Source organism: Carassius gibelio, chromosome B15 (assembly GCF_023724105.1).
Source record: "Carassius gibelio isolate Cgi1373 ecotype wild population from Czech Republic chromosome B15, carGib1.2-hapl.c, whole genome shotgun sequence".
Lineage (NCBI taxonomy): Eukaryota > Metazoa > Chordata > Actinopteri > Cypriniformes > Cyprinidae > Carassius > Carassius gibelio.
In genome coordinates this window covers 16,924,738-16,952,207 of record NC_068410.1, presented here as the reverse complement: position 1 = coordinate 16,952,207, position 27,470 = coordinate 16,924,738, and the positions used below count along the sequence as shown (strand labels likewise).

The following is a 27,470-nucleotide window of genomic DNA, read 5'->3' as shown; positions in this document are numbered from 1 at the left end:
TCTGTTAAGTGTTGTGCATGTGTTCACAAGAGAGTGACGTCCAGCAGATGACGTAGGCGTAGCGTAAGCTCTGGTTGGGGCTGTCCACACCAAGAATGATAACTATATCAATGACTACAAGTTTTATGAGAATAGAGAAAATCATACCACAACTTTAACAATAACAACACAGAAGAACAATATCATTAAAATCACCTTCAGGACAATTTTTTGTTCAATAGGTTGTGGGCACTATAGCTGTAGTAGAACTGGTAAGTGGACCATCCAAGAACTTTTGGGATTCTCAATTTAACAATACAATTTGGGAGACATTCATTCTAATTCAGAATTTGATTTAAGACAGTATGTAAATGGAGATTACAGTATCCAGCAACAGTAATGGTTATCTTTATAGCAAATCTTCTTGGTGTGACCGGGCCTTTAGTAGGAATGGGCATTTATAGTGTTTAAAAATGGTAGTATCATCAAGGCAAACTATTATTGGATTAATTTAGCATTTTTGTTCATTGAATTTGAGGATTATTCATTATCACTTTTGGTGTATTATCACTTTATCAATACTGTCACGATCATTAGCTGGAGTGCCCATGAGCTTCCGTAGAGGGCACTCCACTCAGGACTCATTCTGAACTCCATTTCCCATCCTGCCACATTCCTCTGATGTACTGTAGCATATACTCTATTTCTGTAAACTTAAAGGGACATTTTCCCCAAAAATGAAAATTCTTTCATTAAATAATCACCATCAAGCCATTCCAAATTCAATCATCTCCAGAACACAAATTAATATCATTTTGATTTAGATTTTTCTCTGAAACTCGATTTACAGCAATGGTAACAGTCAAGGCACAGAACATCGTTAAAATAGTCAGTGTGTTATCAGTGGTTCAACCGTAATTTTACTAAGCTACGAGAATACTTTCTGCATAGACTAATCAACAATTCTTCCCCTTCGTGTGACCCTAGGCTCCATTATATAGAGTAAAACAGTGTACATATCTTTCTGTGCCTGGGAACATTTCAGTTACATTGCTGTTTATGAAGTGTTGGAAAGCTCCTGGATTTCATAAGAATACACAGATTCATTAACAGAGGTTGTATGAGTTATTGTCTGTCATATTCATTTTAGACCTCCCATTCAATTGTATTAAACTAAGAGAGATGTTCTGTTTTTCTAAAATTCTTAATTTGTGTTCATCTGATAAATGAAAAGTCAAATATTGGATGTCATGAGGGTGGAAAGAATTAAGTTTCCTTTAAATCTCTTTCCCTGTATTTGTGTGTGTGTGTTCCATTGTGCAGAATTTGAAATGTTGTTGTTGGACTACATGTATGTGTTTGACCTTTGCATTTTGTTTCGTTTTCTCCCTTTAACAAAACTACTGTATATCTGTTCAGTACTTCTACTTTTTAAATACTCGAGTACATTTAAAGTTGTACTTTTTTCTAACTTTAACTCAAATTGTACCTGTACTTGTACTTTTAAGTAAGTAAAATTTTCACTAAGTTTCTGTGCTTTCACTTGAGTCAAATTGTTGAGTATTTTTTACACACAAACTTCTCTTCACAAGACATGAAAGTGAGTAAATGATGACAGTGTGACATTTTTGGGTGAACTATGACTTCAAAAATTGACACAGTACCATACAAAGTGCCAGCAAAACAATGAGCAGCGAATACTGAATGAAACTGGGAAAGAAAGCTTTCTGTTTTCATTCAGGGTCATCATGTCTGTGCTTCCTCTCTCCTCTCAGCTCTGGAGTCCGCATTTTTTTGCCTCCCAGCTAACTCTCACAATGACCTCTAGTGGACAGGAGAGAAAACAAATAAGTCTACTATAGATCAAGCATTACAAGTTTCTGCAAACACATTTGCAGTCCTACAATATGTTTTGCTTAAGACCACATGCATTGGCTTCTAAACAGTTTTTCCAAACATCAGCTGTCACAATGTTTTTGGTTTGTGTTGGATTTGAAGAGTTCAGTTTTGGCTCCAAATAATGTACACCTCTGCTGTGAGGACATAACTGAAGATATGAAGACATTTTTGGTGTACTACCAAAATTAGAATTCAAATGTATTTATTCTAAGTAAAATCAAAACTTATTAAATTTATATTACATTTGGTGCATTCAAAATGCGCATAGATTTTAAATAGTTTCCAGAAAAGTTGTTTCCCCCCAAAAAACAGAAGTGATAATTTGGCTGATATGTGGAAATGTTGTGCACAAGATCTCTTAAGTTTGAGAAACCTGATTTCAGAAGCTGTTTGGCATTGAAATCAAAGTGAAACTAAATAAAAGAACAAAGATAGTAAATCTCACTCCATGTTACACTAATTAAAGTTTTGAAAACATTATTTAATGATTATAGATCTGTATTTTCAGAAATTATACAAGAATATCTGTAATAAAGAAGAAATATCTATAAATGAGCAAAGATCTGCAAGGAGTGTGTTACAGATAATAACAGTTCAGCTGTAAGGACTTCATAACCAAAACCATAAATGCAAAACATTTTTTCCCAGAGCAACAAACAGGAACTGTAAGAGTCCCAGCCTTTTTATTTGCATCAGCTTCAGTTAAAACCATTTGATGTTTGCAGAAGTGACAGACAAACGGCTGAAGGAGGACTGGGAATATTTCAAGCAGCACTATCTATTTCGCGCTGGTCGATATAAAGAGTTAAATTTAAAGCTGGCTGACAGAGCACATATTTTTTCTTGTATGTCAGAAAGGATGTGTCCATAATTTCGACATAAAGGGAGGAACCGAGAAGACCAGCACAGAACAAACAACTATCATGAATGGACATCATTTAAGTGAACTTCATAAAAGCGAGTGTGCTTTTTACAAGTTCACAAGAGAAAAACTAATTCTGTTATGTACAGGTAAACTAAACTTTTAAACAGAAATGGAAGACTGTCCAGATCCAGCTACAAAAGGAGAACTTCTTGAAATACGGCGTGACACAGAAGGTTGGAGAAAACTCAAATACTTTGTTTTGAATTTTGTTTCAATTAATTATAGTTTTATTGGAATATGAGAAGATTATGTGGATTTTCTGTTGTAAAACAAAAAGTTAAATTTGGCCGCCCCAATATGTATGACGTAATGTCCGTAAAGCTTACTTTCGGATAGCGACAAGATGGCGTTTGCAAGTGAAGACGTAAAGGTAACATTTTAATACAGCCATGAAGTCCTAAAAGTTTCTGTACTGCAGCTTCTAGGGACATTTTTGTGTGTTCAAGTCAAGATGAAAGTCATATTGCATTAAATATCAAGTAGCGGTTTGTGTCAGTCGTGAGAAATGTATCAGTCATCTCTTAGTCATTCTGGATTCACAAAACCACCGTTATGACTGGAGATACACTCTACTGACCACCTAGACCACCAAAATGCTAGTGCTAAATTATTATTGATAACTGTTAAACCTTAAAAAGATTATTGCATTTGGTTAATTTCTCTTTTTTTAAGTCTGTAGTAAATTATCCAACTGTACATATTTCAAAACGTACCATTAGCAATGGATTGTGGAACGGACCAAAAGAAAGGGGGTCCAAGGTGCGGGTGACTGGTGGTTTGGCGTGTGGTTGGCATTATTATGCCTCCTCACTCAGAAACGCACGGCTCTTCCCCTCTCTCTGAAATCCTCTTCAGAAGCCAAGAGAGGGGATCTGGCATTCCAGGCATACCTTCTGGTGTGCGAGCCGCTTGTTTGATTCTTAGCACCTTGGGGCGTTAAGGCGGGCTGAGTCAGAGTTAAATCCTCCTTCTCCAGGAATTCCATAAATTTCTCTGCCTATAATAAAAAGCAGTTCATCAATTTTGACCACTTTTACAACTTCAGCTGTACATTTATTATGCAAGCAGTGCACAAGAATCTAATCCCCAGATCTCCAATCTGTACCAGTCTTTAAGTTTAAAAAGATTGTAAGTTAATTTTTATTTTCACTATTTCATTTTGTTTTCCAAAATGTATATCTGCACTCCAGTCATCAATTCATAAGATTCAACATTATATTCTGCATCATCATAGTCATTAATCCACATAATGAATGTATTCTTGTAGAAACATTCCTAGCATAAATCCCCCATTACAAAGTTCACTCTTAAATCAGTCAGAAATTGACGGCATCTCATACAATTATCTTGCCCAATAACAATCCAGTAATTAAATTTTCTTGTCAATAATTCTCCACTTGGGGCTCTCCTTAATTCCTATTTGAGCCTTAAAAGAATTTTTTTTTTCTTTTTTAATCAAATTTTGGTCCTTTGTATTTGTTCTTAATTTACTCATTTACCTATCATATTAGGTTTCCATAATGAATCATGCATACATTTTCAGAACCAATAACCCACTTAAATGAAGTTCAAAAATAATAAATATAGAAAATAAAAACTTAAAAACATATGTATGTAACCCCCCTTTTTTATTTTAATTTATATTATTATTTTTATAATATCATATTCACTGTAATACAAAGACAGTTGTTTACCAGAATTTCCAAAAGGTTGTCACCGTTTCCTAACAAAATAGCAATGCTGGTAGAATCATTCTTAGAGTTATCCTTGGTATATCACTCAACTGTTCACCCTTCGTGGCACTCTGTTGAAATGCCATGTATTTCAGAAGTAAAGTCTCAGACCTTATGCACCAAAAGAGTGCTACGTTCGGTCAAGGTCTTTCGATGAATCCCTCTTTCAATGAGCACTTGTTTGTCCTCTTTATCTCTACTCCTACTAAGCCCAACCACCTGCAAGATAATATTAACGACTGTAGAATAACAGATTTTTAATAAACTTCTTATCAGTCCTCCAAGGCCCTTTAGTTCTCACAAAATCAAAATCCCAATGAAAGCTCCTACTAGTAAAATAACATACAGTATAAATTATCCATTGTCTGTATCCTGCATGTAATTTAATATATTGTGGTCTAGCTACTGTCCAATACAATGGGTACAGAGTCATTCATTTCCCTTTATCTTCTTTAGCATGATTCTCTCTATTATCCATATATATGGGCTCATACGAATAGACTTCTTAAGCCAACATACCATTAATTCCTTAATTAATGTCCAATCTTCTAAAATAACTATCTAAAGGCATATTTAAATAAGCCTTGTCTTCCTGTAAAGTAATAAACAGTCCATAAGCTTCTGTCAATGGTCAAAACCTTTTTGACATCTAGCATGCCACTAATATTAATTTACATTTTGTGATTAGGTGCTGATATAGTCATAACATTATGGTATTCTGGGATTTCCTTAGAAATAGAACAAAATAATCTGCTATCCTTTACCTGAAATCTCATCCAAACTACAGGAAAAGGATAGTAAGTGCTTAGCCCGGTATTTTTATATTTAATATTTTTATTTTTATCTTTTATACTCATCCCATCATGAGATTCTCTGTTTTTCATCTAAATTTTTGGGCTTTAATGCTTTTCACAGTAATGCTCTAATATTAGTTCCTGTATCACCAAATAAATAAATAATAAATAATACAAATGAATTGTATTATCATTTGATCCCTTTCAGTTCCATTTTCATTAAGCACATTTTCCCACAAGAGTTCTCAATCCTTTTGAATATACACTAATTCATTCAGTAGTTTCACCTAACCAATATTAATGTATAATAATATATTAATATATTAATATTAACCTATGTCAATATATAAACCAATATATCCATGCAAATGGATCCCATAATTTTTTGTAGTTTCACACATTGTATATTTATTGTCATTATAATATTTTTCACAGTTTCTTTGGAATGCACTTTTAGGATCATACAACCCATATTTTACACATTGGGAACCTCTATCTTTTTATTTAGTTGCAGTAATCTGGGTTTCTTTATTTGGCTTAACACTGTCCTCAGTGTTGCTCGTGTAACACCCTAATGTCTCTCTAGGTCCAATATAGAGCATATGCTGCAGGCGGTGCCAAATCCAAATTCTCTTTATCCGTGTAATGTTACATGGGATTGACCTTATTCTACATTTCACTAATGTATCTTTCCCCACTGTATATATATATATATATATATATATTTTTTTTTTTTTTTTTTTTTTTTTCTCACATTGGCTACATTCTTCCAATGTTTTTAGCTCACATGATCCTGAAAAAAAAAATTACACTATAGTAAAGTGGGAAACTTCTTTAACAGTAATCTCCTCAACCACAATCAATTTTGTAGTGAAATCAATTATTGGCCAAATTCCAGTTAAAATCACAACCCCTGTTATACTAATAATACCGTCAAACAAGGTTGTGGTATACAGGCTTGTCGCCAGCGTTGTATTTTCCTGGCCCATTTCTCTCTCTCGTCTAAGTCTTGTAATTTCATCATTCCTGAGAGAAAAATAAAAATAATAACACAATAATTCAAACCACCCCCCTTCCGAACCTTTTGTCAATTTACTCACTACTTAATCGTGTGCCAATTCAATGTCAACTGCACATGCTAGAATTTGTGGTTCAGAAGTGGTGGTCATGTTTAAAACAACTTTTAACATTAGTTTAATTCAGACAAGACTGCTGTAACCCCTCCATAATTGGCTTCTTGCCCGGAGATAATACAGCAGCTTGCTGGCTGTTCTGTCTCCATAATGCAATAGGACACAGAACTCTGCTTCTTTGCACTATTAGTTGAAATTAGTTAAAATGGCAACGCACATTGCTATTTGAGTCATCAGATTCTCCTCGTCTCAAAAAATCAATTCTAGGTGCCATTATTCACTCACCTATATTACTTTATAATAGTGTTTTGGCAACGGTGCCTACAGACCAGATAATTCCAGTTCCCTTATCTGGCCGGCATGCTTTGACCTTCACGTCAAAGCAAGTTTTCAAGCACTCCAGCTCCGTTCCCAGACCTTTGGGGTCAACGGGAGCCATTTACTTTGAATGTCATCCATATTTCTCTTAATACGGTATGACCATAGATAATCGACGCCTGATCCCAGCTGTTGTTGATAAGTCATGTTATCAACTTGCAATCTTGAACCTTCAATTTTGCCTTTACTAGAGAAATCAACCAAGGTCTTGTTACAAGACCAAACTTTATGTCTGCCATGTACCAGCAATTTATGGTATTTAATGTCATCGAGACATACATCGCATTCAGTCACATATTCCCTGTCCACAAACAATCACAAACTGTTTATTTTTACTCCAAGCCGCTGTGTCATTATTACTTCAACTTTAGGGAAACTAATTTTTCATTTTTGGCACTGAACACACAAAGCTGCTTTAATTTCTCCAGGAGTTTTGTAATCTTGATCTCTCTGTATTTTTGGCATAGTTAGAGGTTTACTAATCTTTTTTGTATTTTTTTTATTATTAATATTGCTTTTTAATTCCTCCCTGGATTTGGGGTTGCTTATCGCTAGTGCTTCCCACCACAGTTATTCTTCAAAACTACCACAAATAGCACACATACACCTATGCTATATAACATGTCAGTTTAACAGGTTTAAGCAATCTACCTGCCTGTCTGGCTTTTACATGCTCAATATCCTTCGCTATATAATTATCATCGCATCTCGTCCTTAGATTAGTTTCAATTCTAATCACACCTCTCTGGTTATTAATCTCAACCAATTTAACAAGCTCATCCTAATCTCATTGATAATTTTCCTGATTGAATTAAATTTTCTCGTCCTTGGTTTTTAACCACGACCAAATTCCTCTTACTCCACTGAGGCCATTATCTGTTAATTCCACATTGTTTATCAACTATTTTAATTTTTTGTATCATTCTTATTAATTAAATCTTTAAACGGTTTATTTTTATGTTTAATTTCTAACCTGATCCAGACGTGGTCTCCTACTCAGCAAGAGTCTTCTGACTGGTCTTTTGACTTTTGATCTCTGTAAGATTAATATAAAACATTAAATCTTCCATATATTCATCCCATCTATCATGATTACAATTGGCCCGTTTCCAGCTTTTTAGAATCCCTATATGTCTCTCAGCTATTGCCTTTGACTCTGGGCAATATCTTATAGCTTTAATTAAACTTATATGTTTTTCAGTTACAAAGTCTTCAAACTGTTTTCCTATAAAATCTGTGCCGTTGTCACACCTAATTATTTTCTGGCCGGCCCCAAGCTACCAGTAATTTATTGACATCTTTAATAATTGCATTTGCTTTTGTCTCTTTTAAAGGCTTTCCCAAAATTCGTCCCGTAAAGCCATCTACTACCATCAATAGATATTTATTACCATCTTTAGACCTCGGGATCAAAGGTCCAGCGATGTCCAAAGATTATTCCTGGTTAACTCTGTCTGGTATAAAACCTCCAAAATCACTTCGTATTGTTTTATTATAGCCTTTATGCATGCACTGTTCACAATTTAATCTTACGTTTCTCTATTTCTGTCTCAAGTTAGAAATATGTATTTTATAATCTGTCAAAACTTTGCAAACTAAATTTACACTTGGGTGCATAATTTGGTCATGTATTTTCTGTATTACGTTTCCTTCTGTTTATTTAATCACTACTATTCGTCTCATGCACGCTAATTTATCAACTTCATTATTTCCTTTGTCTGCCTAGGAATATCCTGGCTGATGTATCACTGTAACATCAAAATCACTTATTATTTTTTGTATCTCTTGCCAAAATGTTGCGTGTTCAATTTGCTTACCTTTTGACTTGGTGTAACCGTTGTCATTCCAGATTTGCAAATTGTCAGTAATTCCTGTTGCAACAGCAATCCGTCACTATTATGGCCTGTAAATATCCAAGTTTTTCAGTGTTTTCAAAGCCTGGAACACTGCCATGAGCTCTGCGTACTGTCCTGTGCCTTGCACTACTCCCTCATTTGAAGCTATGACCTTGTTGCTCTGTTTCAGAATCAAAAGCCCAGTGAGCTTCCTCGTCAGTGGCCGTTTTTGAGCCATCTGTGAAAACAACTGTATTTTTATAAAGCTCTAATTTCTTTTTCTGTCATTTTTTAAGTTCTTTTTGTCTGATTTTCATATCTGGATCTAGAAGCATACTTTCCCATCTCTGCCATCAGCTATTAAGCGCACGGTCATCCTTTACATTGTTTTGGAGAGATGAGCTAATACTGCTGTTTTCATGTTAACAAATATTATTTGGCCCCTTGCCAGGCCTTTCAACTCGGAAATATCGTTTTCTAAGTGCTGCCAGCTGCTTCTTCACACCAGTAAATTTAAGTTATTGGATCTCCTAGCTTCCAGTCATAATTTTACCAGGTATGTTACTTTTCTTTTCTCTATTAATTGGTAACCTGTTTCGTCTGTTTCCAAGTCAGCCTCTAAATTTTTCTCATCATTTCTTCCTTTCAGCTGTCCTGAGTTTAATATAGCTGTTTTAATTTCTATCAACGATTCTTCAGTTTTATTGTCTATTTCAATTGTCCACCTTTGATAATCTCATAAATAAGTTTAGACATCTGCTAAAGCCAGGGATTAAGTCTCTAACATAACCCGGTAACCCCATTGTTTGCTGGCTCTGTCTAACTGTTTTTGGGGTCTCAAGTTGATTTACTCTGACTTTCATTGACTAAGTAACCCCTCTGTTACATGCTGAAACCCAAAATCCCCAAAATTCGACTATATCAGTCATTAATTGTCTCTTTTTTTTATATATTTATTTTCAAATCTGCCTCCGCAAGTCGTTTCAACAATTCTGTTACAAGGTTTATTTCTCCATTTGACACAATTAATATGTTGTCTATATAAAGTTCAATGTCTAAATCTTTCAGAATTTCACACCTTACCAATTGAAAAGTTATAGGCGAGTTTTAATAACCCATCAACAAACGTCGGTAAACATAATGTTTGTTGTTTACAGTAAAAGCAGTTTTTTCCTGACTTTCTTCGGCTAGAGTAATCGAGTAGAATCCATTGGCCAAAACAATTTTCTAATAAAACCGTCCATCTCGTATTTTTTCAACTGTATCTCATGCGTTAATTACATAACGTTTATCCAGTCTTGTTAAACGATTCAAAGTCTCAAAGTTTGTAAGAAATCTATATGTCCCGTTCGGTTTCACAGCTAACTGGATTGGCCAGTTAGTAATAGCTCCTTTAACCACCCGATTCGAACGTTATCACTCGATTGAATGGGGCGTTATCAGCGGTTATCAGCCCATAGCTATGGGCCAGGAGGGGCCTCCTGTGCCTACTAGTAGGCTCAGAAGGCCGTGATCATCCATCCAAATGGTTGATCACCCACAAATATACAAGAGAAGACTCCAGATCCAATCCCAGAATTCCTGCTCACCGGTAATCGGAAGTCTACTGGACGAACGCGGCAACGTTGCGATATTTCCTGCTTAATATTTTCAGGTAAGACTATTAAAATTATAAAACTGAGCATTTAAACTGTAATGGAAAACAATACATACACTCGTATTGCGTGTCATGATTGTTGACATGAGATAACCGTATAGCGAAACGTTATCGCTAACGTAGGCCATATTACGTTATTAGCCTGTCGTTACGTTAACGTTGCATGCTTTATGTGAGCATTAACGTTGCTGAATTTACGTCTGAAGCTAATGGGAGAATTTAGTTTCTAGTTAAACGCAAAGTTAAACTGTAAACATTTAAAAACTTTTTACACTCTTACAGGCTTATTGCATATTGTGTATGCTCGATAACGCTTCACTGAAGCCAGATCATAGGCTTAATGTAGCCCATATTGACTTGAGAGAAATATTAAACACAAGACGTATTTTACGGCTGTTTGGAAACCTTGGGATCTTGACTAGAGTGTAAAATAAAGTTCTGTGGGTTTGAACAAAGCTTGGCTGGATTTGATCCTATATCAGGAAGCTTTGGATCTGTCTTTCTATCTATATACCTTCTCAAAAATATAAAGGGAATACTTAACAACACAATATAACCCACAAGTGTTCCTTTTATTTTTTTGAGCAGTTTATATATATAGCTAGCTAGCTGTGTATCTATTTATATAATCTATCTTTAGATATAGATCTAGCTCGATGTCTATCTATCTATCTATCTATCTAGCAATCTATATATCTAGTTATCTAGCTAGCTGGATCTATCTAACTATCACACCAAATATCCCTCACCTGACTGCATCCCATTTTCACTCATGTGTTTCTGTCTTTTAGGCTGTGATAAGAAGTACGGTACGGGTTGCACTTTGCTTTATGTAATAATTGTCAAATATTTTGATTTCAGATATGGGAAAAGCACTTAAGATGAGCACACGTTTCAGGAACGTTAAAATTAAGTTGGTGAGGAGGTCTATGGTGGGCCCTGCGAAGTTTTCTTACCTCAGTCAAGGTCTTCCCCAGCCCAGCTACAAACAGACCCACTCTTCCGACCCTTCTATTACATCTCAACCTGCTGAACCTGATGATGCGACACAGAGCTGTTCTGAGAGTGCATACAGTAAGGCAAAGAAGAGAGAGCTTCATGCCTGGGATGCAGTCAAGGATGAGATGCTTAAGGTGACGTTTGAATGTTCAGCACCGATCACTACCCAGTGTGCTGTCTGCCGAGAACATGCTGATTATAGGTGCATTGAGTGCAGCTCCACTGCAGTGTTCTGTGAGGTTTGCCTGAAGAGGATTCACAGAAATTCACTGCATCTTCCTGAAAAGTGGAATGTAAGAACAATAGCATACAGTCTTACATTGCTATTGCTATACTTGCATACAGACAGCAAACTCACAGTAATGTCAACAGAATCATTAGATACTTCAAATTGTTTTAGCACTATGCAGTATCAACTGTTAGTGTCACAACTTTGTTGTTTTAAAAACATTAGAGCTATCCATCTTTCTTACAGAATGTTTACTATGAGCCATCCTCCCTGGGATTATTCTTATATTTACCTGAAGCCCATGGCACCCATGCTGTGTACACAAAGGACATGAAGGTCATTGTCAGCACAGGTTTGTCATTTTACCTGATACAAAATCTTAATGTATTTAATTTTATTGACAGGTTAAGGAATTCAATCCTATTACATGTGGAGTAATGATTTCCTTTAAGGAATTAATCAAATTTGTCATACATTTAAAAAAAAAAAAAGTTGTTTGTTGATTCCAATAATTACAAACATTAAGTTATATGTGACACACTCAAGTGATTTAGTCTATACTATATCAACTAAATGTATAGTTTATATACTACCATGATGGGTAAAAATGTATAGCCTGAATCCACTGTAAGTCGCTTTGGATAAAAGCGTCTGCTAAATGCATACATTTAATTTAATTGAATTTATACTGATATGGTAGTCTCTATAGTACTACTAGGTTATGTTTTTATGTTATTTTCCTCTTTATATTTGGCAGGACGGCTCTGCACCGTTATAGTCACCATGTGTGCGTGTGAACCAGAAACCTGTACTCTGCTGAGATATGGGCTCTGATTAGACAGCCTTCTCCATCCCTCTGCTAGAGCTTTCGGTTTCTCTGTCACTGGAGTGTCAGGTTTCTGTTGAGGGTTTTTGCAACACCCCATATCCCATTTTAGGCATCACCACTTCTGACAAAGAAGTTTGGTTGATATTTGCCCACAAATAAATGATGGAACAATATGCCCAGCATGTCCAAAGGTTGGTTATAGTTCTAGCGTGGTTCTTGTTTGATTAAATTAATGGCATAGAATTAAAATCTGAATGAATATCAAACTAAGTTAATTTGTTTATGTAGTATTATAATAGAAGTAATAGTATAAATGTATAAACCTGGTGCGGGTACAAAACCAGTGTTACTGTAAGTGTTTGTTTTCCAGGCGGATGGAGATATGATTGTCACATTGGATGCCAACTTTGGCCTTGTGAGGAATCAAAGCTCTGGGACAAGTGCGGTTGATCCATTACACAGAACCCACGTGTTTAGAGGAATACCTGCTATCACATCTTGACAGCTCAAAGCCTCAAGAGGTTAATCATTGTTACTGAGTCCATGAAATATTAATTAAAATTGTGAAAAAGATCACTATTCCTCTCATAAATCTATGTTTTGCTTAACTCTTTAGGACTGCAGTAAGCTGCTCTCATTCAAGGTCTTCAACAGCTGGAAAGAAAATGACATCAAGCCACTGTGATGTTTCACCCACATGTACAAGACATTATAGACATATAATATAATATAATATAATAATTACTTTACTGCATTACTTGTGCGGACATGTTGTTTTACTAGGTCTGATCTATTTTAAAGCTTAGGCACTGTATTTAAGCATACATATCCCCACTAGTCTGTCTGTATGAGTACAAAATTTTAAAAATAAACTGTCTATAATTGTTACTGTACAAGCACAGTAAAATATTTATATAAAAAATATTGCACTACTGTTATTTTGCATAGAATACATTGTTCAACAATATTTTTGCACATTCATCCAACTGCATTTATTACCACTGTTCTCACGTTCCTGCTGTTCATAACATATATATAATCCTTCATTGCTCTGTTCATAATGTACATACAATCCCTACATTGCATTCATATTTATATTCTGTATATACTCCGATCAATATTGTATATAGCAACTACACTGTACTTTCTGTATATCATAAGCTTCACTTACTCTGCACTTTTATGTATATAAAACACTATATTCTTGCACTTCTGGTTAGATGCTAACTGCATTCATTAGCTCTGTACTTGTACTCTGCATAATGACAATAAAGTTGAATCTAATCTAATCTAAAAAAAATGTGTTTACCATAATGTAATATGTTATTTACTGTAATGTACAAATGTGTGGGAGGTGTTTTGTTTTTTGTGAGCTCACCATCAAAATCCCCTTCGACTGAGTTGAAATGACAATACATTATTGGATCTTGAAACCTCTGAAGCAACTATGAGTTTGTAAAAAAATAAAATAAAAGGGAACATAGAGATGTATTGACTCTTAGAGTTACAGCCATGTTTTTAGCCATGGTGCTCTGCACTTATTCACAGCACATTTAAAGTCAATGAAAAGTAATTTACTTAAAAAATGACATACAATGGATTTACAGTCAAAATCCGTATGTGACAGTGTGCTACATACAGTATGTTCCTACATAACTGTTATTGGCTTGAAATTCTCCAGATCCAAGCCTATGTAATTGAACACTTTTTTCTATTCTTCCCATTGGCTGCTTTCATTTTATTTTCACTTTCTTCGTTCAGTGAATGTATATTACACATAGACAGTAAAAGAAATGGACACAGCGACCCCATTGGAACTCAATTGAGACAAATGAAGCCCAGTTTTAGCGTTTTTTAGCTCTTCCGTTTCTGACGCGCAGACTCAAACGAAGCTTGACGACGTCAGCAACCTGTCTGCCAGATGTAAATTTTCTAGTAGCTGTGTGTGCAAACTGCCATCGTTAATCTTGCAGAGACGGCGAGCTTGAGCGGGGAGTTCTTTGGCCTGAGTGAGCAGGAGTAAGTATTCTGATTAATTATTTTGTATAGTATTTTAAAATGTAACGCCAGTACGCCATATTAAGTTAATTGCCTGCGAGCTTCTCCTCCTGTCTGTACGGTAATGCGACAGAGAGCCGAGTGGTTATGACGCAATCGTTAGCCTATTTTTTACAAAAACTGTTTATACGGGGCCATAATGTAACATAGAAGGTAATGGAGCCCTTTATACATTGTCGTGTATCTTTAGAAATAAATAATGGACAAACAGAGTCTTTAAACGCCTCAGATGTAAAGTTATTCGCTGTCAAAGTGACGCCAAAATGAATGGGAGTCAATGGGAATGCTAACGCAAGTGAAGTTCTGCTAAAAGATGGCAGCCCCCACCCGACTTCAACTTCCGGTCGAGTTCCTTGCCCCTTGATATTACATTTAGTTTGTTCGTTGTTTGTTGCCATGGTGGTTACGCTGCTATCGCTGAAACCACGTGGCTTGCATAACGTATTTCCGCCCAAAAGTATTTTATTCACAAGACACTTTTTTTAAATGATAAATTCAACATTTGTCCAAAAAAAACAACAACAAACAGATAACTCAACAATACGATATGTTAATATAACTTTTGCACATTTCTCCTTCGATTCAGAGAAACACATTTTTGGTAGCAGAAGGTTACGGAAGTGCATTGTGTTGTGGGCGGGGTTTGCGGGTTCTACATTTCGGCTAAAAAATCTTAAATAAACAAATATATTTAGATTTTCTTAACGTAAATCATCTAGATGCAGTGTAATTAATCGATTGGTTGCACTAGATATTTGATATATTCAGTAGATATATCATTTTACAACCCTAATTTCCAACTCTAATTCGCAAACCAGATAAACTACAACTGCAGTGCTTGATTTGTATCAAGCTGCATTGCGTAGCTATAGGGAATTGTAGTTTTTTTTTTAAAATCGTGTATTTCTTAGAATTGGATATTGCAAATAGTAAGTTGAGAGTACAGTGTGGAGTTTGGGCGGATTGTAAACATATCTATGTAATCAGATTTTAAATGTCTAAATTTTAAATGGGTTCAAATAACTTTTAACCAGATTTGACAATATCCCAAGCTGTTGACCATATTTATCATAAATGAGGACAAGAGCTCTCTATAACAGTTGGCCCCATGTGTGTAGACCTTTTTATTGCTTAATTATAAGCCTTCAAATATGCACCAAGCTGATGTTTCAAAGGTCAGTATTTCAAAACAGGAGCCATGTAGAATCTTCATACTTACATATGTTACTCTCCAGGTCAAGACCTTTCTAACAATGTATGTGGTTTAGCTCTACAACAAAGTTTAAATTTTCTCATTTCACATGCACAAGCCATCTCGGGTGTAGTTTCAGAGAGCTATTTGAAGGCTCAATAGCCATAGCCTATATAAAAAGAAGCTATTTGCTTGTTTGTTTGTTTCTGACTTTGTAAACAGATTTATGAACCCACAACATGACACATACCTTGTCCGCACACACACACAGACTCATTTTGCATTTATGTTTGGTACACACATGGCATATATATATATATATATATATATATATATGCTATCTAATTATGGGATGGTTCACCCAAAAATGAAAATTCTGTCATCGTTTACTCACCCTCATGTATTTCCAAACCTGTATGAGTTGCTTTCTTATGTTGTACATAAAATAAGATAATTTGAAGATTCTTGGTAAAAGTTAAAAGTTTTTACAAGGTTTCTGAGCAGAAGATGGTTAAATGTTTTCTCAGTCCATGTTACCAAAACTCATGTGTCATTTAAAAAGCATGTTTGAAAGCATGTCAATTAATTTCTTTGCATTCATCTACATGCAATGTAATTAATAGTTTGGCTATACTAGATATTTTATATGTTCAGTAAATATATAATTTTACAACCCTAATTTGCAAACCAGATAAACTAATCAGATTGTAAATGTATAATTAATTATATATAATAAACATAATTGTGACCGACAGCACTTTGAATTAAATGTAGTCTACCCACGGCAGACAACTGCAAACAAAAGTGGGACACACCAGTCCTCCCTCACATAAACTGACAATAAACTTTATTTATCTGAATCCAAGGAGAAACAATTGATATCCTTAACACAGATAAAATGATACCCTTCACATTTTCTCTTAAATGTTTATCATTAAAATAAAAACGTACCAGTAATTGTGAAGAAAATACTTCAGAGTGGAAGTAAGCAATGCCATAGAAACCATTTAAATTTAAAATAAATAAATTGTAGTGTTCAGCTGTATACCAAAGTTTTTACAAGTACCAGTAACCATCTTTTCAATATATTTTTTGCCAAGCATCTCCTAGTGACAGCAAAACTGTGAAAAATGTAAAGTTATGTGAAGCATCTAATCATAACATGAAATCATACTCTGACCCACTGTTGTGAATATTATGGTGAGGTCCTTGCTAAAACCCAGGCCTACTGAACCAATTTTGAAACAGGTGTATATATATATATATATATATATATATATATATATATATATATATATATATTTAAAAAAAAGCATGTAGACTCAATTCAGTACAATATAACTTTATTGGTCCCCACATAAGTCCTGTATAAAGGAGACCACATTAATGGTGCCAACAAACAACAATAAATAAAAATTGGGGTGAATGAAAATAACAAAAAGATCACAATTTTCTTCTTACGTGTGAAGTGTGGTCATTACAATAAATTTGCAGCATATGTATGTATTGTGTGTGTGTGTGTGTGTGTGTGTGTGTTTGTATGGATGGGTTGGGGGCCGTCAACACAGTAAAAACAACCCAAACAAGTAACAAGATACATCTTCAGGGTGTTTGCATGGTGTCTTGACATTGGCAGTGAAGGCACATGTTCTTTTTTAATCCACATGCTGTGTGTGACCCTGATTGGCACACTGTGCACTGAGACCATGAACGCCACTTCTTTCTTGCATTCTTCTTCTTATCATCAAAATGGACGTAGCTGACACAGCACAAATTGCCTCCATCTACCAAAGGAAAAACACAAATATTTTGAAAGTCAAGCGAGTTAGTTTAAATCATACTCGTCACTATATTTAAAGCAACATCTCAAAGGCAGCGTGTTCATTGTTACCACTACCACTAATGCTTAGCAAATGAACCTCTAACTTCAGCTTCTTTAAGTGCATTTTAATTCGGGCATCCCTCACCTCAGGGTTTAGGTCCTGTGCCTGCCCATGTGCCCTCAGTGCTGCTGCCTCTTGAATGTATTTCTGCTTTGCATCTTCACCCAATGTGGCGCACCTGCCCTTAATATCATTCATTGTGCCTGAGGAAAAACTTAACGCATTAGAGTCAGCATCTCCTTTCTAAAGTAAATTCATACAACGACAATCAGTACTTGGGTTGTGAAAACCATTTATCTGTAACAACTCTGTAAAAACAAGATAAGGTGTAAAGTAGATGACCTGATGATTCTTTTCAATACACTCAGCATTCTTAAACTGATGAATGCAATTTGTGTGAGTGAAGTACTTCCCAAATACTATCATGAAAATCTGTTTCATGACGCTTCATGACCCTCATAAACCTTATGTCAAAAAGGCCACCATGTATGAAAAGAAACAATTTAGTATAAAAAAAATAAAAACAGTCTTTAAATTTTGTTTCTCACCTTTGTTTTTGAATTTGTCCCTACAAAAAAGATTGTAAGGTGACAGCTCTATAATGTGAACTTTGGCCTTTGATGGCCGGGGCTCAGACGAAGCATTGGTCATTTGCGATCTTTTGTAATTACCAATCCAGTTCTGAAAAACAAAAAAATAGCAAAAAGGTATTACACCAATTAAACCGAATGTTAACAAAACACATCATTTATACAAGCAGTGCAGCAGAATGATTTATTTATTTGACATGATGTTTGTTAGTGTGTCACAAAAGTAAACCTTATTTCTACGACACTGGTGTCCAAACCAGTAACTGATGCAGCTCTTGGTATTAATTCTGAACCAACTCGTGTCATTCCATCCTTAAAAAATGATTTCAGGGTTTCCTTTTGATTCCCATTAATGGGAGTTCTCTCTTGTTGAATAACAACAAATAAAGAAATAGATAGTCAGTAATAAATCAGTAATAAAAAAATACATTTTGCAGATCATACCATCGTTCTCAGACACTCTTGCCTAATGCTTCTAGATTAGTAACTGTACAGCTTATCTCTCTCGGCCAACTTCAACCTAAAACACAGACAGAGAGAAACTTTCACAAGACAGATTTGTGAACAATAAATTCTAAACAGCCCAAAACCAAATTTTGGATAGTTCAACAAAGACATAGAGCATGGAAGTAATAAAACAAACTTGCCACAGAAGTCCTTGCAACCAGCTGGAAATGTATGCTGTAAAGGGAGACAAAAAATTTAGGTAAAAAGAAATTAATGTAACACAGGCAGGCAGACAGCTAATCAGAAAGACAGACCTTTGGGTTTTATTTTTCAAGTTCAAGATAGATAGATAAATTATATAAATATATACACAGCTAGCAAGCTTTAGAGAGAGAGTGAGAAAGAAAGAGAGAGACAGATAGACACAGACAGACAGCTAAATATATATATATATATATATATATATATATATATATATATATATATATATATATATAAATTATATAAATATATACACAGCTAGCTATAGAGAGAGAGAAAGAGAGAGACAGACAGACAGACAGACAGCTATAAATATATACACAGCTAGCAAGCTTTAGAGAGAGAGTGAGAGAGAAAGAGAGAGACAGACAGATAGACACAGACAGACAGACAGATAGATAGATAGATAGATCCAAACCCACAGAACTTTATTTTACACTCTAGTCAAGATCGCAAGGTTTCCAAACATCCGTAAAATACATCTTGTTTAATATTTCTCTCAAGTCAATATGGGCTACATTAGTCCTATGATCCGGCTTCAGTGAAGCGTTATCGAGCATACACAATATGCAATAAGCCTGTAAGAGTGTAAAAAGTCATTTTGACAGTTTAACTCGAAACTAAATTCCCCCATTAGCTTCAGACGTAAATACACACTCATATTAGCAACGTTAATGCTCACATAAAGCATGTAACGTTAACATAACAACACGCTAATAACGTAATATTGTCTAGCGATAACGTTTGCAGACACATCGCAATACGGTTATCTCATGTCAACAATCATGACACGCAATACGAGTGTACGTATTGTTTTCCGTTACAGTTTAAATGCTCAGTTTTATAATTTTAATAGTCTTACCTGAAAATATTAAGCAGAAAATATCGCAACGTTGCCGCTTTCGTCCAGTAGACTTCCGATTACCGGTGAGCAGGAATTCTGGGATTGGATCTGGAGTCTTCTCTTGTATATTTGTGGGTGATCAACCATTTGGATGGATGATCACGGCCTTCTGAGCCTACTAGTAGGCACAGGAGGCCCCTCCTGGCCCATAGCTATGGGCTGATAACCGCTGATAACGCCCCATTCAATCGAGTGATAACGTCCGAATCGGGTGCTTTAACTTGTTTTATAATTCCCTGTTCTTCAAGCTCTTTTATGGTTAAAGTTAGTTCAGCCATTCCGTTTTTATTCATTGGGTATTTCCTTTGTGGTTTATGAATTCCACTCTCAATAACATGTGCAAACGTATCATTTACTTTGCCGCAGTCATTTTTGCTCCGTAGCTATATATGAAGTTGTACATAGCTCTGACATTAACTGGTCCTTAGCCCATTGTGAACCTTTAATTTCATTTCAGATTCTTCTTAATTCTTGCTCATAATTAACCGGCTTTAATCTTAAAACCTTTTTCAGATCTTTTGCTGCTAATAAATTTTCAGAACTTCTAATCATAGTAATTCGCCTGTTTTTTTCCATTTTAACTTGTCCGTCATTTGTTTGTACCTGTATCGTACTATTTATCTCTAAAAGCTCAGTTGAGACAGACATTCATGCATGTGTCAATCAAATAGTACTCTGTTCCATGAATATTAACATATACATTTTCATTTTCTTCTTTAACTTTTGGGTCACACAGTCTCTGTTTCAACTGGCCAGCTAACCTTCATTCTGTATCAGAGTTGACTCGCTTTATGTCTTAGTTTTACATGTTTCCTCGTCATTCAATTTAGAGCGTTTTTCCATCTTTTGATTTACCTTAGTCCTCCTAATCTTTTTTCCGTTTTGATTTTTATTCTTAAGGTCTTCAATTATATTAGTTCGTTCTGCGGGGGTCATATTTTCCCATTTTTCACTTCTGTGAAGTTTTCTCCCTCCCTGTGCATACAGGTTTCCTTTTTTTTCTGTCTGAGACGTCTGTCTATTTCCAGTGAACTGGTTAACCTTCCTTGTTTCACCGTAATATCCTGCTTCATATTTATTTATGTATTTTATTATTATTATTATTTATTTTTAAATCTTTCTGGCCTTTGGAATTTATTGTTATTATAATTATTTTTAAACTGTAACCCTTAAGCTTGTTTAGTTTGCGATGTAAATTTCCTCATGGTTTTAACGTTTTGTACCAAGATCATACTCAGCTAGTTTTTCTTCTGTTTTTCTCTAGTCGCATTATTCAGCAGGGTAACTAAATTACGCCTACATGCCTCAGCAACGGAACTTTGTCAGTATTAGGGATCTCCTGTTCTATAGAAAGCCAAATTTCTAATAAAGTTATATGCTCTTTTCCGGGCATTAATGAGGGTTTTTGTCCATTCTTTAATTTTATCATCTGTACCTGTCAAAGTCCTCAACTTATCCAAACCCTCTGAGGATATGAGTTGACCTGTACGTGTCTGCACTAACCTCGTAGCGGCATCTCGGCTCAGCTGCACATTCTCAGCCGCTTTCATTAGGCTATCTGTTCTGTAGCCTATATGCACTCTGGTCTTCGTGCGACTTCTTATTTCCTACCTGTTTTCTAACTGCTTCTGTTAATTGTAATTCCAGCAATTTCGCATGTACACTATTCTGGTTTTCTTCAGTTTCTTGTGGAGTTACTGTACAACTTCAATTGTCTGTAAGAAGTTGTAAATCCAGGAGTTGCTCGCCGATCCTGACTGTTTGTCCTTGCTTTGCGACCTGACCATCACTACCCTAATTAATTCTGTCCTTCAGTCCTATTACTGCCGCCCATTTTAATATTTCTATTACTTTTTCCAGATTTTTATTTCTGATTGAACTAGGCTTTTTCCAGTTCTTTAACTATTTTTCTATTTATTGGTTTGTCACGTTGTTATTCCATCTGGCCTCTTCTTTTATTCCGCAGTCTAGATTCTTTGTAAATATATTCTGTTTCTCTACTTTCACTTCTCTTCAAAATTATCTTCAAAATATAGTGAAGAATCTGACCTGTCTGAGTCGTATACAACTCCGACACCTCGGATTCATCTTCAGACTCTGCCTGACGCTGTTGCTGTTGTTTTTTTCTGTCCCCTGCAGGACCATTCCCGACGGCTGAGAGAATCCTGGCTGGTTGTTGTCCTCCCTTTTCTCAATAATTTTTCCAAGTTCATCCTGATTTATGTTAGTCAATAATACATTTATGGTCAATTGACCTTCCTGTGACATATCTGTAATTCCCAATAGTATGCCTTCTAATACTGAATTAACCGGGTGTTTAAATTGTCCTGTTTCCATTAAAGTCATATGTATTTAATTTCTTGTCTGTGTAGTGTTTCTTTTATTACTGCTGTTGTTGTTAATATCCTGGCCTCTAACCAGGAACGTTCTGCACTACAGAATTCATCTCTGTAATCAGTCATTACTGTATATGCTACATAATTCCGCTGCGGACGGCCAGAGGTTATTCTCACTGTCGCTGTGTGTTGCGTTCCGAGCTATAGGCTCTCATACTTACAATCTCCTGTAATGCCTGTTTACCTAATTCATTGAAAATTGACCCAGCTATTCCAGAGCCAGTTAATATTTGTTTATTTCCATTTAGTATTACAACGCCCTCTTCAATTCTTTCGATTAAACTGTCTCTAATAAGTAGTCTTATTCTGCCTATTTGTAGCTCGTATCATTCTGGTATTAGGGTGTTTCTATGAGCAATGATAATAACACTATTTTGTTCCTCATCTTCAATTATTGGTATCGTCAATCGGATTTCTTCCGCTTGTTCGAAATTGTTAATACCAATTTGGTATCTTTTAACTCTTAACATGTCTGTCAAGTGTCCTTTTTCTCTTTTTAACGCGTTACCGCACATGTCATAAAGTTCTATTATGCCTTCATCTTTTTTGCTAATAGTTTTGATTATATTTTTTTCCTCTGGAGTTTTGCACTGCAATTGTATTGTACAGCTTTCATTTTTTGCTAGTTCTTGCATCCATCGCAATACTGCTAGACCCACTACACTTTCTGTGAAGTTTCCTAACTGCAGCCCCTCCTTGGTGGGAAGGCAAAGTAGTAATTCTCCTGGGTCCATTACCTGGACGGATGTCTCTGCCTGTAAGGCTAGTTTCTGCCATCCTAATACATGAGAATCGCCTCATGTATATTCTTGAATAAAGATATTGCTGGATTTTTCTTTAGCTTTTGCTGCCATAGCTTAGCCTCTTTAATATGACTCTACTTAGCAGTTTCTTTCGCCTTGTTATAGGCCTGTTACTGTTATCTTCACTCTTTATTTCTTATGTGCACATTTAACCCTTTCTGGGCTGCCCTTTCTGGGCTATTTAACAGTAAGCTTCTACCCTTTCTGGGCTGTATTCATAACAGTAAGCTTCTACCCTTTCTGGGCTATTTAACATTAAGCTTCTACCCTTTCTGGGCTATTTAACAGTAAGCTTCTACCCTTTCTGGGCTATTTAACAGTAAGCTTCTACCCTTTCTGGGCTATTTAACATTAAGCTTCTACCCTTTCTGGGCTATTTAACATTAAGCTTCTACCCTTTCTGGGCTATTTAACATTAAGCTTCTACCCTTTCTGGGCTATTTAACATTAAGCTTCTACCCTTTCTGGGCTGTTTAACAGTAAGCTTCTACCCTTTCTGGGCTGTATTCATAACAGTAAGCTTTTACCCTTTCTGGGCTGTATTCATAACAGTAAGCTTTTACCCTTTCTGGGCTGTATTCGCAAATACTGGTCCACCCTTTCTGGGTGTTTCGTCTATTTCCACCCTTTCTGGGCTTTTTCACTGCTTAGTCGTCTTTTATGTAGTAATTTATAATAGTAAACTACGCTTACTCTATTAGCCAAGCGCTCAATTGTCTAATTCTGGCCAGTAATTAGACAATTAAAGCACGTTGGGCGCCATGTTTTATGGTGTCTCCTTTATCTATACACCTTTTACCTATTTCTTTATTATTCTCAGGTAGGTAAGGAAAGTCGACCCTGGACAAAACTATAAGCATTTCAAAAATACTTACATCTTGCTCAGTAGACTTCCCTGTGGTCAGTTCTTGCTTACGGCTCTTAAATTACTACTCTTGCAGACCATAACTTGTCAATAATAAAATACAAGTTTTATTAAAATTAACAAAAGTTATATCAAAGTACAATAGTAAAGTTACAAAATCAAGGTATAATCAGCTGGTATCAGGCGTCGAGGGATACTGTGCTTGTTCAGTATCCGTCGGTCGAGTCTCTCTCTCAGTCTTTTATACACAGACGTCGAACGCTGGTTCTTCTGATGTCATCACCTGGAGTGCTGCCAACTCCTCTGCCGAGGCTTTCAGTTGTTTATGTCGCATTGCTTTAGCCCTTTTCCTCTTTAACAGTCGGTGAAATACACCTTAAATACTATATTGTCCATTTATCATAAAAACTATTTCTAATACATAAGTGTTTCTACTCTAAATCAGTCACTACATACATTTCATGCAAGTAAGCAGTTTTCTTAATGTAAGTGAAATTACACAATACATTTTCCATATAGCATTAATCACAGGGTAACATCTTTGTACTTAAGCAAAAGCATTATTACTACTTAGGTTACAGTACATCTGTTTATAGCAAATTAAGCATTAATCAAGACAGTATAATTGCAAAATCATCATCTCCATTAACACTGTCTCATCTGTCATCTCAAGCTTCTGTTAAGTGTTGTGCATGTGTTCACAAGAGAGTGATGTCCAGCAGATGACGTAGGCGTAGCGTAAGCTCTGGTTGGGGCTGTCCACACCAAGAATGATAACTATATCAATGACTACAAGTTTTATGAGAATAGAGAAAATCATACCACAACTTTAACAATAACAACACAGAAGAACAATATCATTAAAATCACCTTCAGGACAATTTTTTGTTCAATAGGTTGTGGGCACTATAGCTGTAGTAGAACTGGTAAGTGGACCATCCAAGAACTTTTGGGATTCTCAATTTAACAATACAATTTGGGAGACATTCATTCTAATTCAGAATTTGATTTAAGACAGTATGTAAATGGAGATTACAGTATCCAGCAACAGTAATGGTTATCTTTATAGCAAATCTTCTTGGTGTGACCGGGCCTTTAGTAGGAATGGGCATTTATAGTGTTTAAAAATGGTAGTATCATCAAGGCAAACTATTATTGGATTAATTTAGCATTTTTGTTCATTGAATTTGAGGATTATTCATTATCACTTTTGGTGTATTATCACTTTATCAATACTGTCACGATCATTAGCTGGAGTGCCCATGAGCTTCCGTAGAGGGCACTCCACTCAGGACTCATTCTGAACTCCATTTCCCATCCTGCCACATTCCTCTGATGTACTGTAGCATATACTCTATTTCTGTAAACTTAAAGGGACATTTTCCTCAAAAATGAAAATTCTTTCATTAAATAATCACCATCAAGCCATTCCAAATTCAATCATCTCCAGAACACAAATTAATATCATTTTGATTTAGATTTTTCTCTGAAACTCGATTTACAGCAATGGTAACAGTCAAGGCACAGAACATCGTTAAAATAGTCAGTGTGTTATCAGTGGTTCAACCGTAATTTTACTAAGCTACGAGAATACTTTCTGCATAGACTAATCAACAATTCTTCCCCTTCGTGTGACCCTAGGCTCCATTATATAGAGTAAAACAGTGTACATATCTTTCTGTGCCTGGGAACATTTCAGTTACATTGCTGTTTATGAAGTGTTGGAAAGCTCCTGGATTTCATAAGAATACACAGATTCATTAACAGAGGTTGTATGAGTTATTGTCTGTCATATTCATTTTAGACCTCCCATTCAATTGTATTAAACTAAGAGAGATGTTCTGTTTTTCTAAAATTCTTAATTTGTGTTCATCTGATAAATGAAAAGTCAAATATTGGATGTCATGAGGGTGGAAAGAATTAAGTTTCCTTTAAATCTCTTTCCCTGTATTTGTGTGTGTGTGTTCCATTGTGCAGAATTTGAAATGTTGTTGTTGGACTACATGTATGTGTTTGACCTTTGCATTTTGTTTCGTTTTCTCCCTTTAACAAAACTACTGTATATCTGTTCAGTACTTCTACTTTTTAAATACTCGAGTACATTTAAAGTTGTACTTTTTTCTAACTTTAACTCAAATTGTACCTGTACTTGTACTTTTAAGTAAAATTTTCACTAAGTTTCTGTGCTTTCACTTGAGTCAAATTGTTGAGTATTTTTTACACACAAACTTCTCTTCACAAGACATGAAAGTGAGTAAATGATGACAGTGTGACATTTTTGGGTGAACTATGACTTCAAAAATTGACACAGTACCATACAAAGTGCCAGCAAAACAATGAGCAGCGAATACTGAATGAAACTGGGAAAGAAAGCTTTCTGTTTTCATTCAGGGTCATCATGTCTGTGCTTCCTCTCTCCTCTCAGCTCTGGAGTCCACATTTTTTTGCCTCCCAGCTAACTCTCACAATGACCTCTAGTGGACAGGAGAGAAAACAAATAAGTCTACTATAGATCAAGCATTACAAGTTTCTGCAAACACATTTGCAGTCCTACAATATGTTTTGCTTAAGACCACATGCATTGGCTTCTAAACAGTTTTTCCAAACATCAGCTGTCACAATGTTTTTGGTTTGTGTTGGATTTGAAGAGTTCAGTTTTGGCTCCAAATAATGTACACCTCTGCTGTGAGGACATAACTGAAGATATGAAGACATTTTTGGTGTACTACCAAAATTAGAATTCAAATGTATTTATTCTAAGTAAAATCAAAACGTATTAAATTTATATTACATTTGGTGCATTCAAAATGCGCATAGATTTTAAATAGTTTCCAGAAAAGTTGTTTCCCCCCAAAAAACAGAAGTGATAATTTGGCTGATATGTGGAAATGTTGTACACAAGATCTCTTAAGTTTGAGAAACCTGATTTCAGAAGCTGTTTGGCATTGAAATCAAAGTGAAACTAAATAAAAGAACAAAGATAGTAAATCTCACTCCATGTTACACTAATTAAAGTTTTGAAAACATTATTTAATGATTATAGATCTGTATTTTCAGAAATTATACAAGAATATCTGTAATAAAGAAGAAATATCTATAAATGAGCAAAGATCTGCAAGGAGTGTGTTACAGATAATAACAGTTCAGCTGTAAGGACTTCATAACCAAAACCATAAATGCAAAACATTTTTTCCCAGAGGAACAAACAGGAACTGTAAGAGTCCCAGCCTTTTTATTTGCATCAGCTTCAGTTAAAACCATTTGATGTTTGCAGAAGTGACAGACAAACAGCTGAAGGAGGACTGGGAATATTTCAAGCAGCACTATCTATTTCACGCTGGTTGATATAAAGAGTTAAATTTAAAGCTGGCTGACAGAGTACATATTTTTTCTTGTATGTCAGAAAGGATGTGTCAACAAATTCCACATAAAGGGAGGAACCGAGAAGACCAGCACAGAACAAACAACTATCATGAATGGACATCATTTAAGTGAACTTCATAAAAGCGAGTGTGCTTTTTACAAGTTCACAAAAGAAAAACGAATTCTGTTATGTACAGGTAAACTAAACTTTTAAACAGAAATGGAAGACTGTCCAGATCCAGCTACAGAAGGAGAACTTCTTGAAATACGGCGTGACACAGAAGGTAGGAAAGGACCCAATGTCAAATACTTTGATTA

The 27,470-nt window shown here is 35.5% G+C and overlaps 1 protein-coding gene and 1 long non-coding RNA gene across 21 annotated transcripts in view; one reads left to right on the top strand and one right to left on the bottom strand.

Annotated features, from left to right (window-relative positions):
* LOC127973156 (uncharacterized) overlaps positions 1-9,231 on the bottom strand; it is a 36,523-nt gene extending 27,292 nt beyond the window's left edge. Inside the window, exons 1-2 of the long non-coding RNA XR_008157252.1 lie at positions 7,815-9,231; positions 3,517-6,356 (exon numbers count right to left, since the gene is read on the bottom strand). This is a non-coding gene — a long non-coding RNA (uncharacterized LOC127973156). The remainder of the gene's footprint in view (positions 1-3,516; positions 6,357-7,814) is intronic.
* tada2a (transcriptional adaptor 2A) overlaps positions 1-27,470 on the top strand; it is a 94,605-nt gene that overhangs the window by 9,429 nt on the left and 57,706 nt on the right. For 4 of the 20 annotated variants that reach the window (XM_052577258.1, XM_052577257.1, XM_052577264.1 and 1 more), the window contains exon 1: positions 27,066-27,436. The exons of 7 other annotated variants lie outside the window; for them this stretch is intronic. The gene's annotated coding sequence lies outside the window, so the exon portion shown is untranslated. Of the gene's footprint in view, positions 1-2,663; positions 2,977-27,065; positions 27,437-27,470 lie in introns of those variants that run through there. 9 more of the 20 variants (XM_052577265.1, XM_052577274.1, XM_052577270.1 and 6 more) reach the window with 4 other exon arrangements.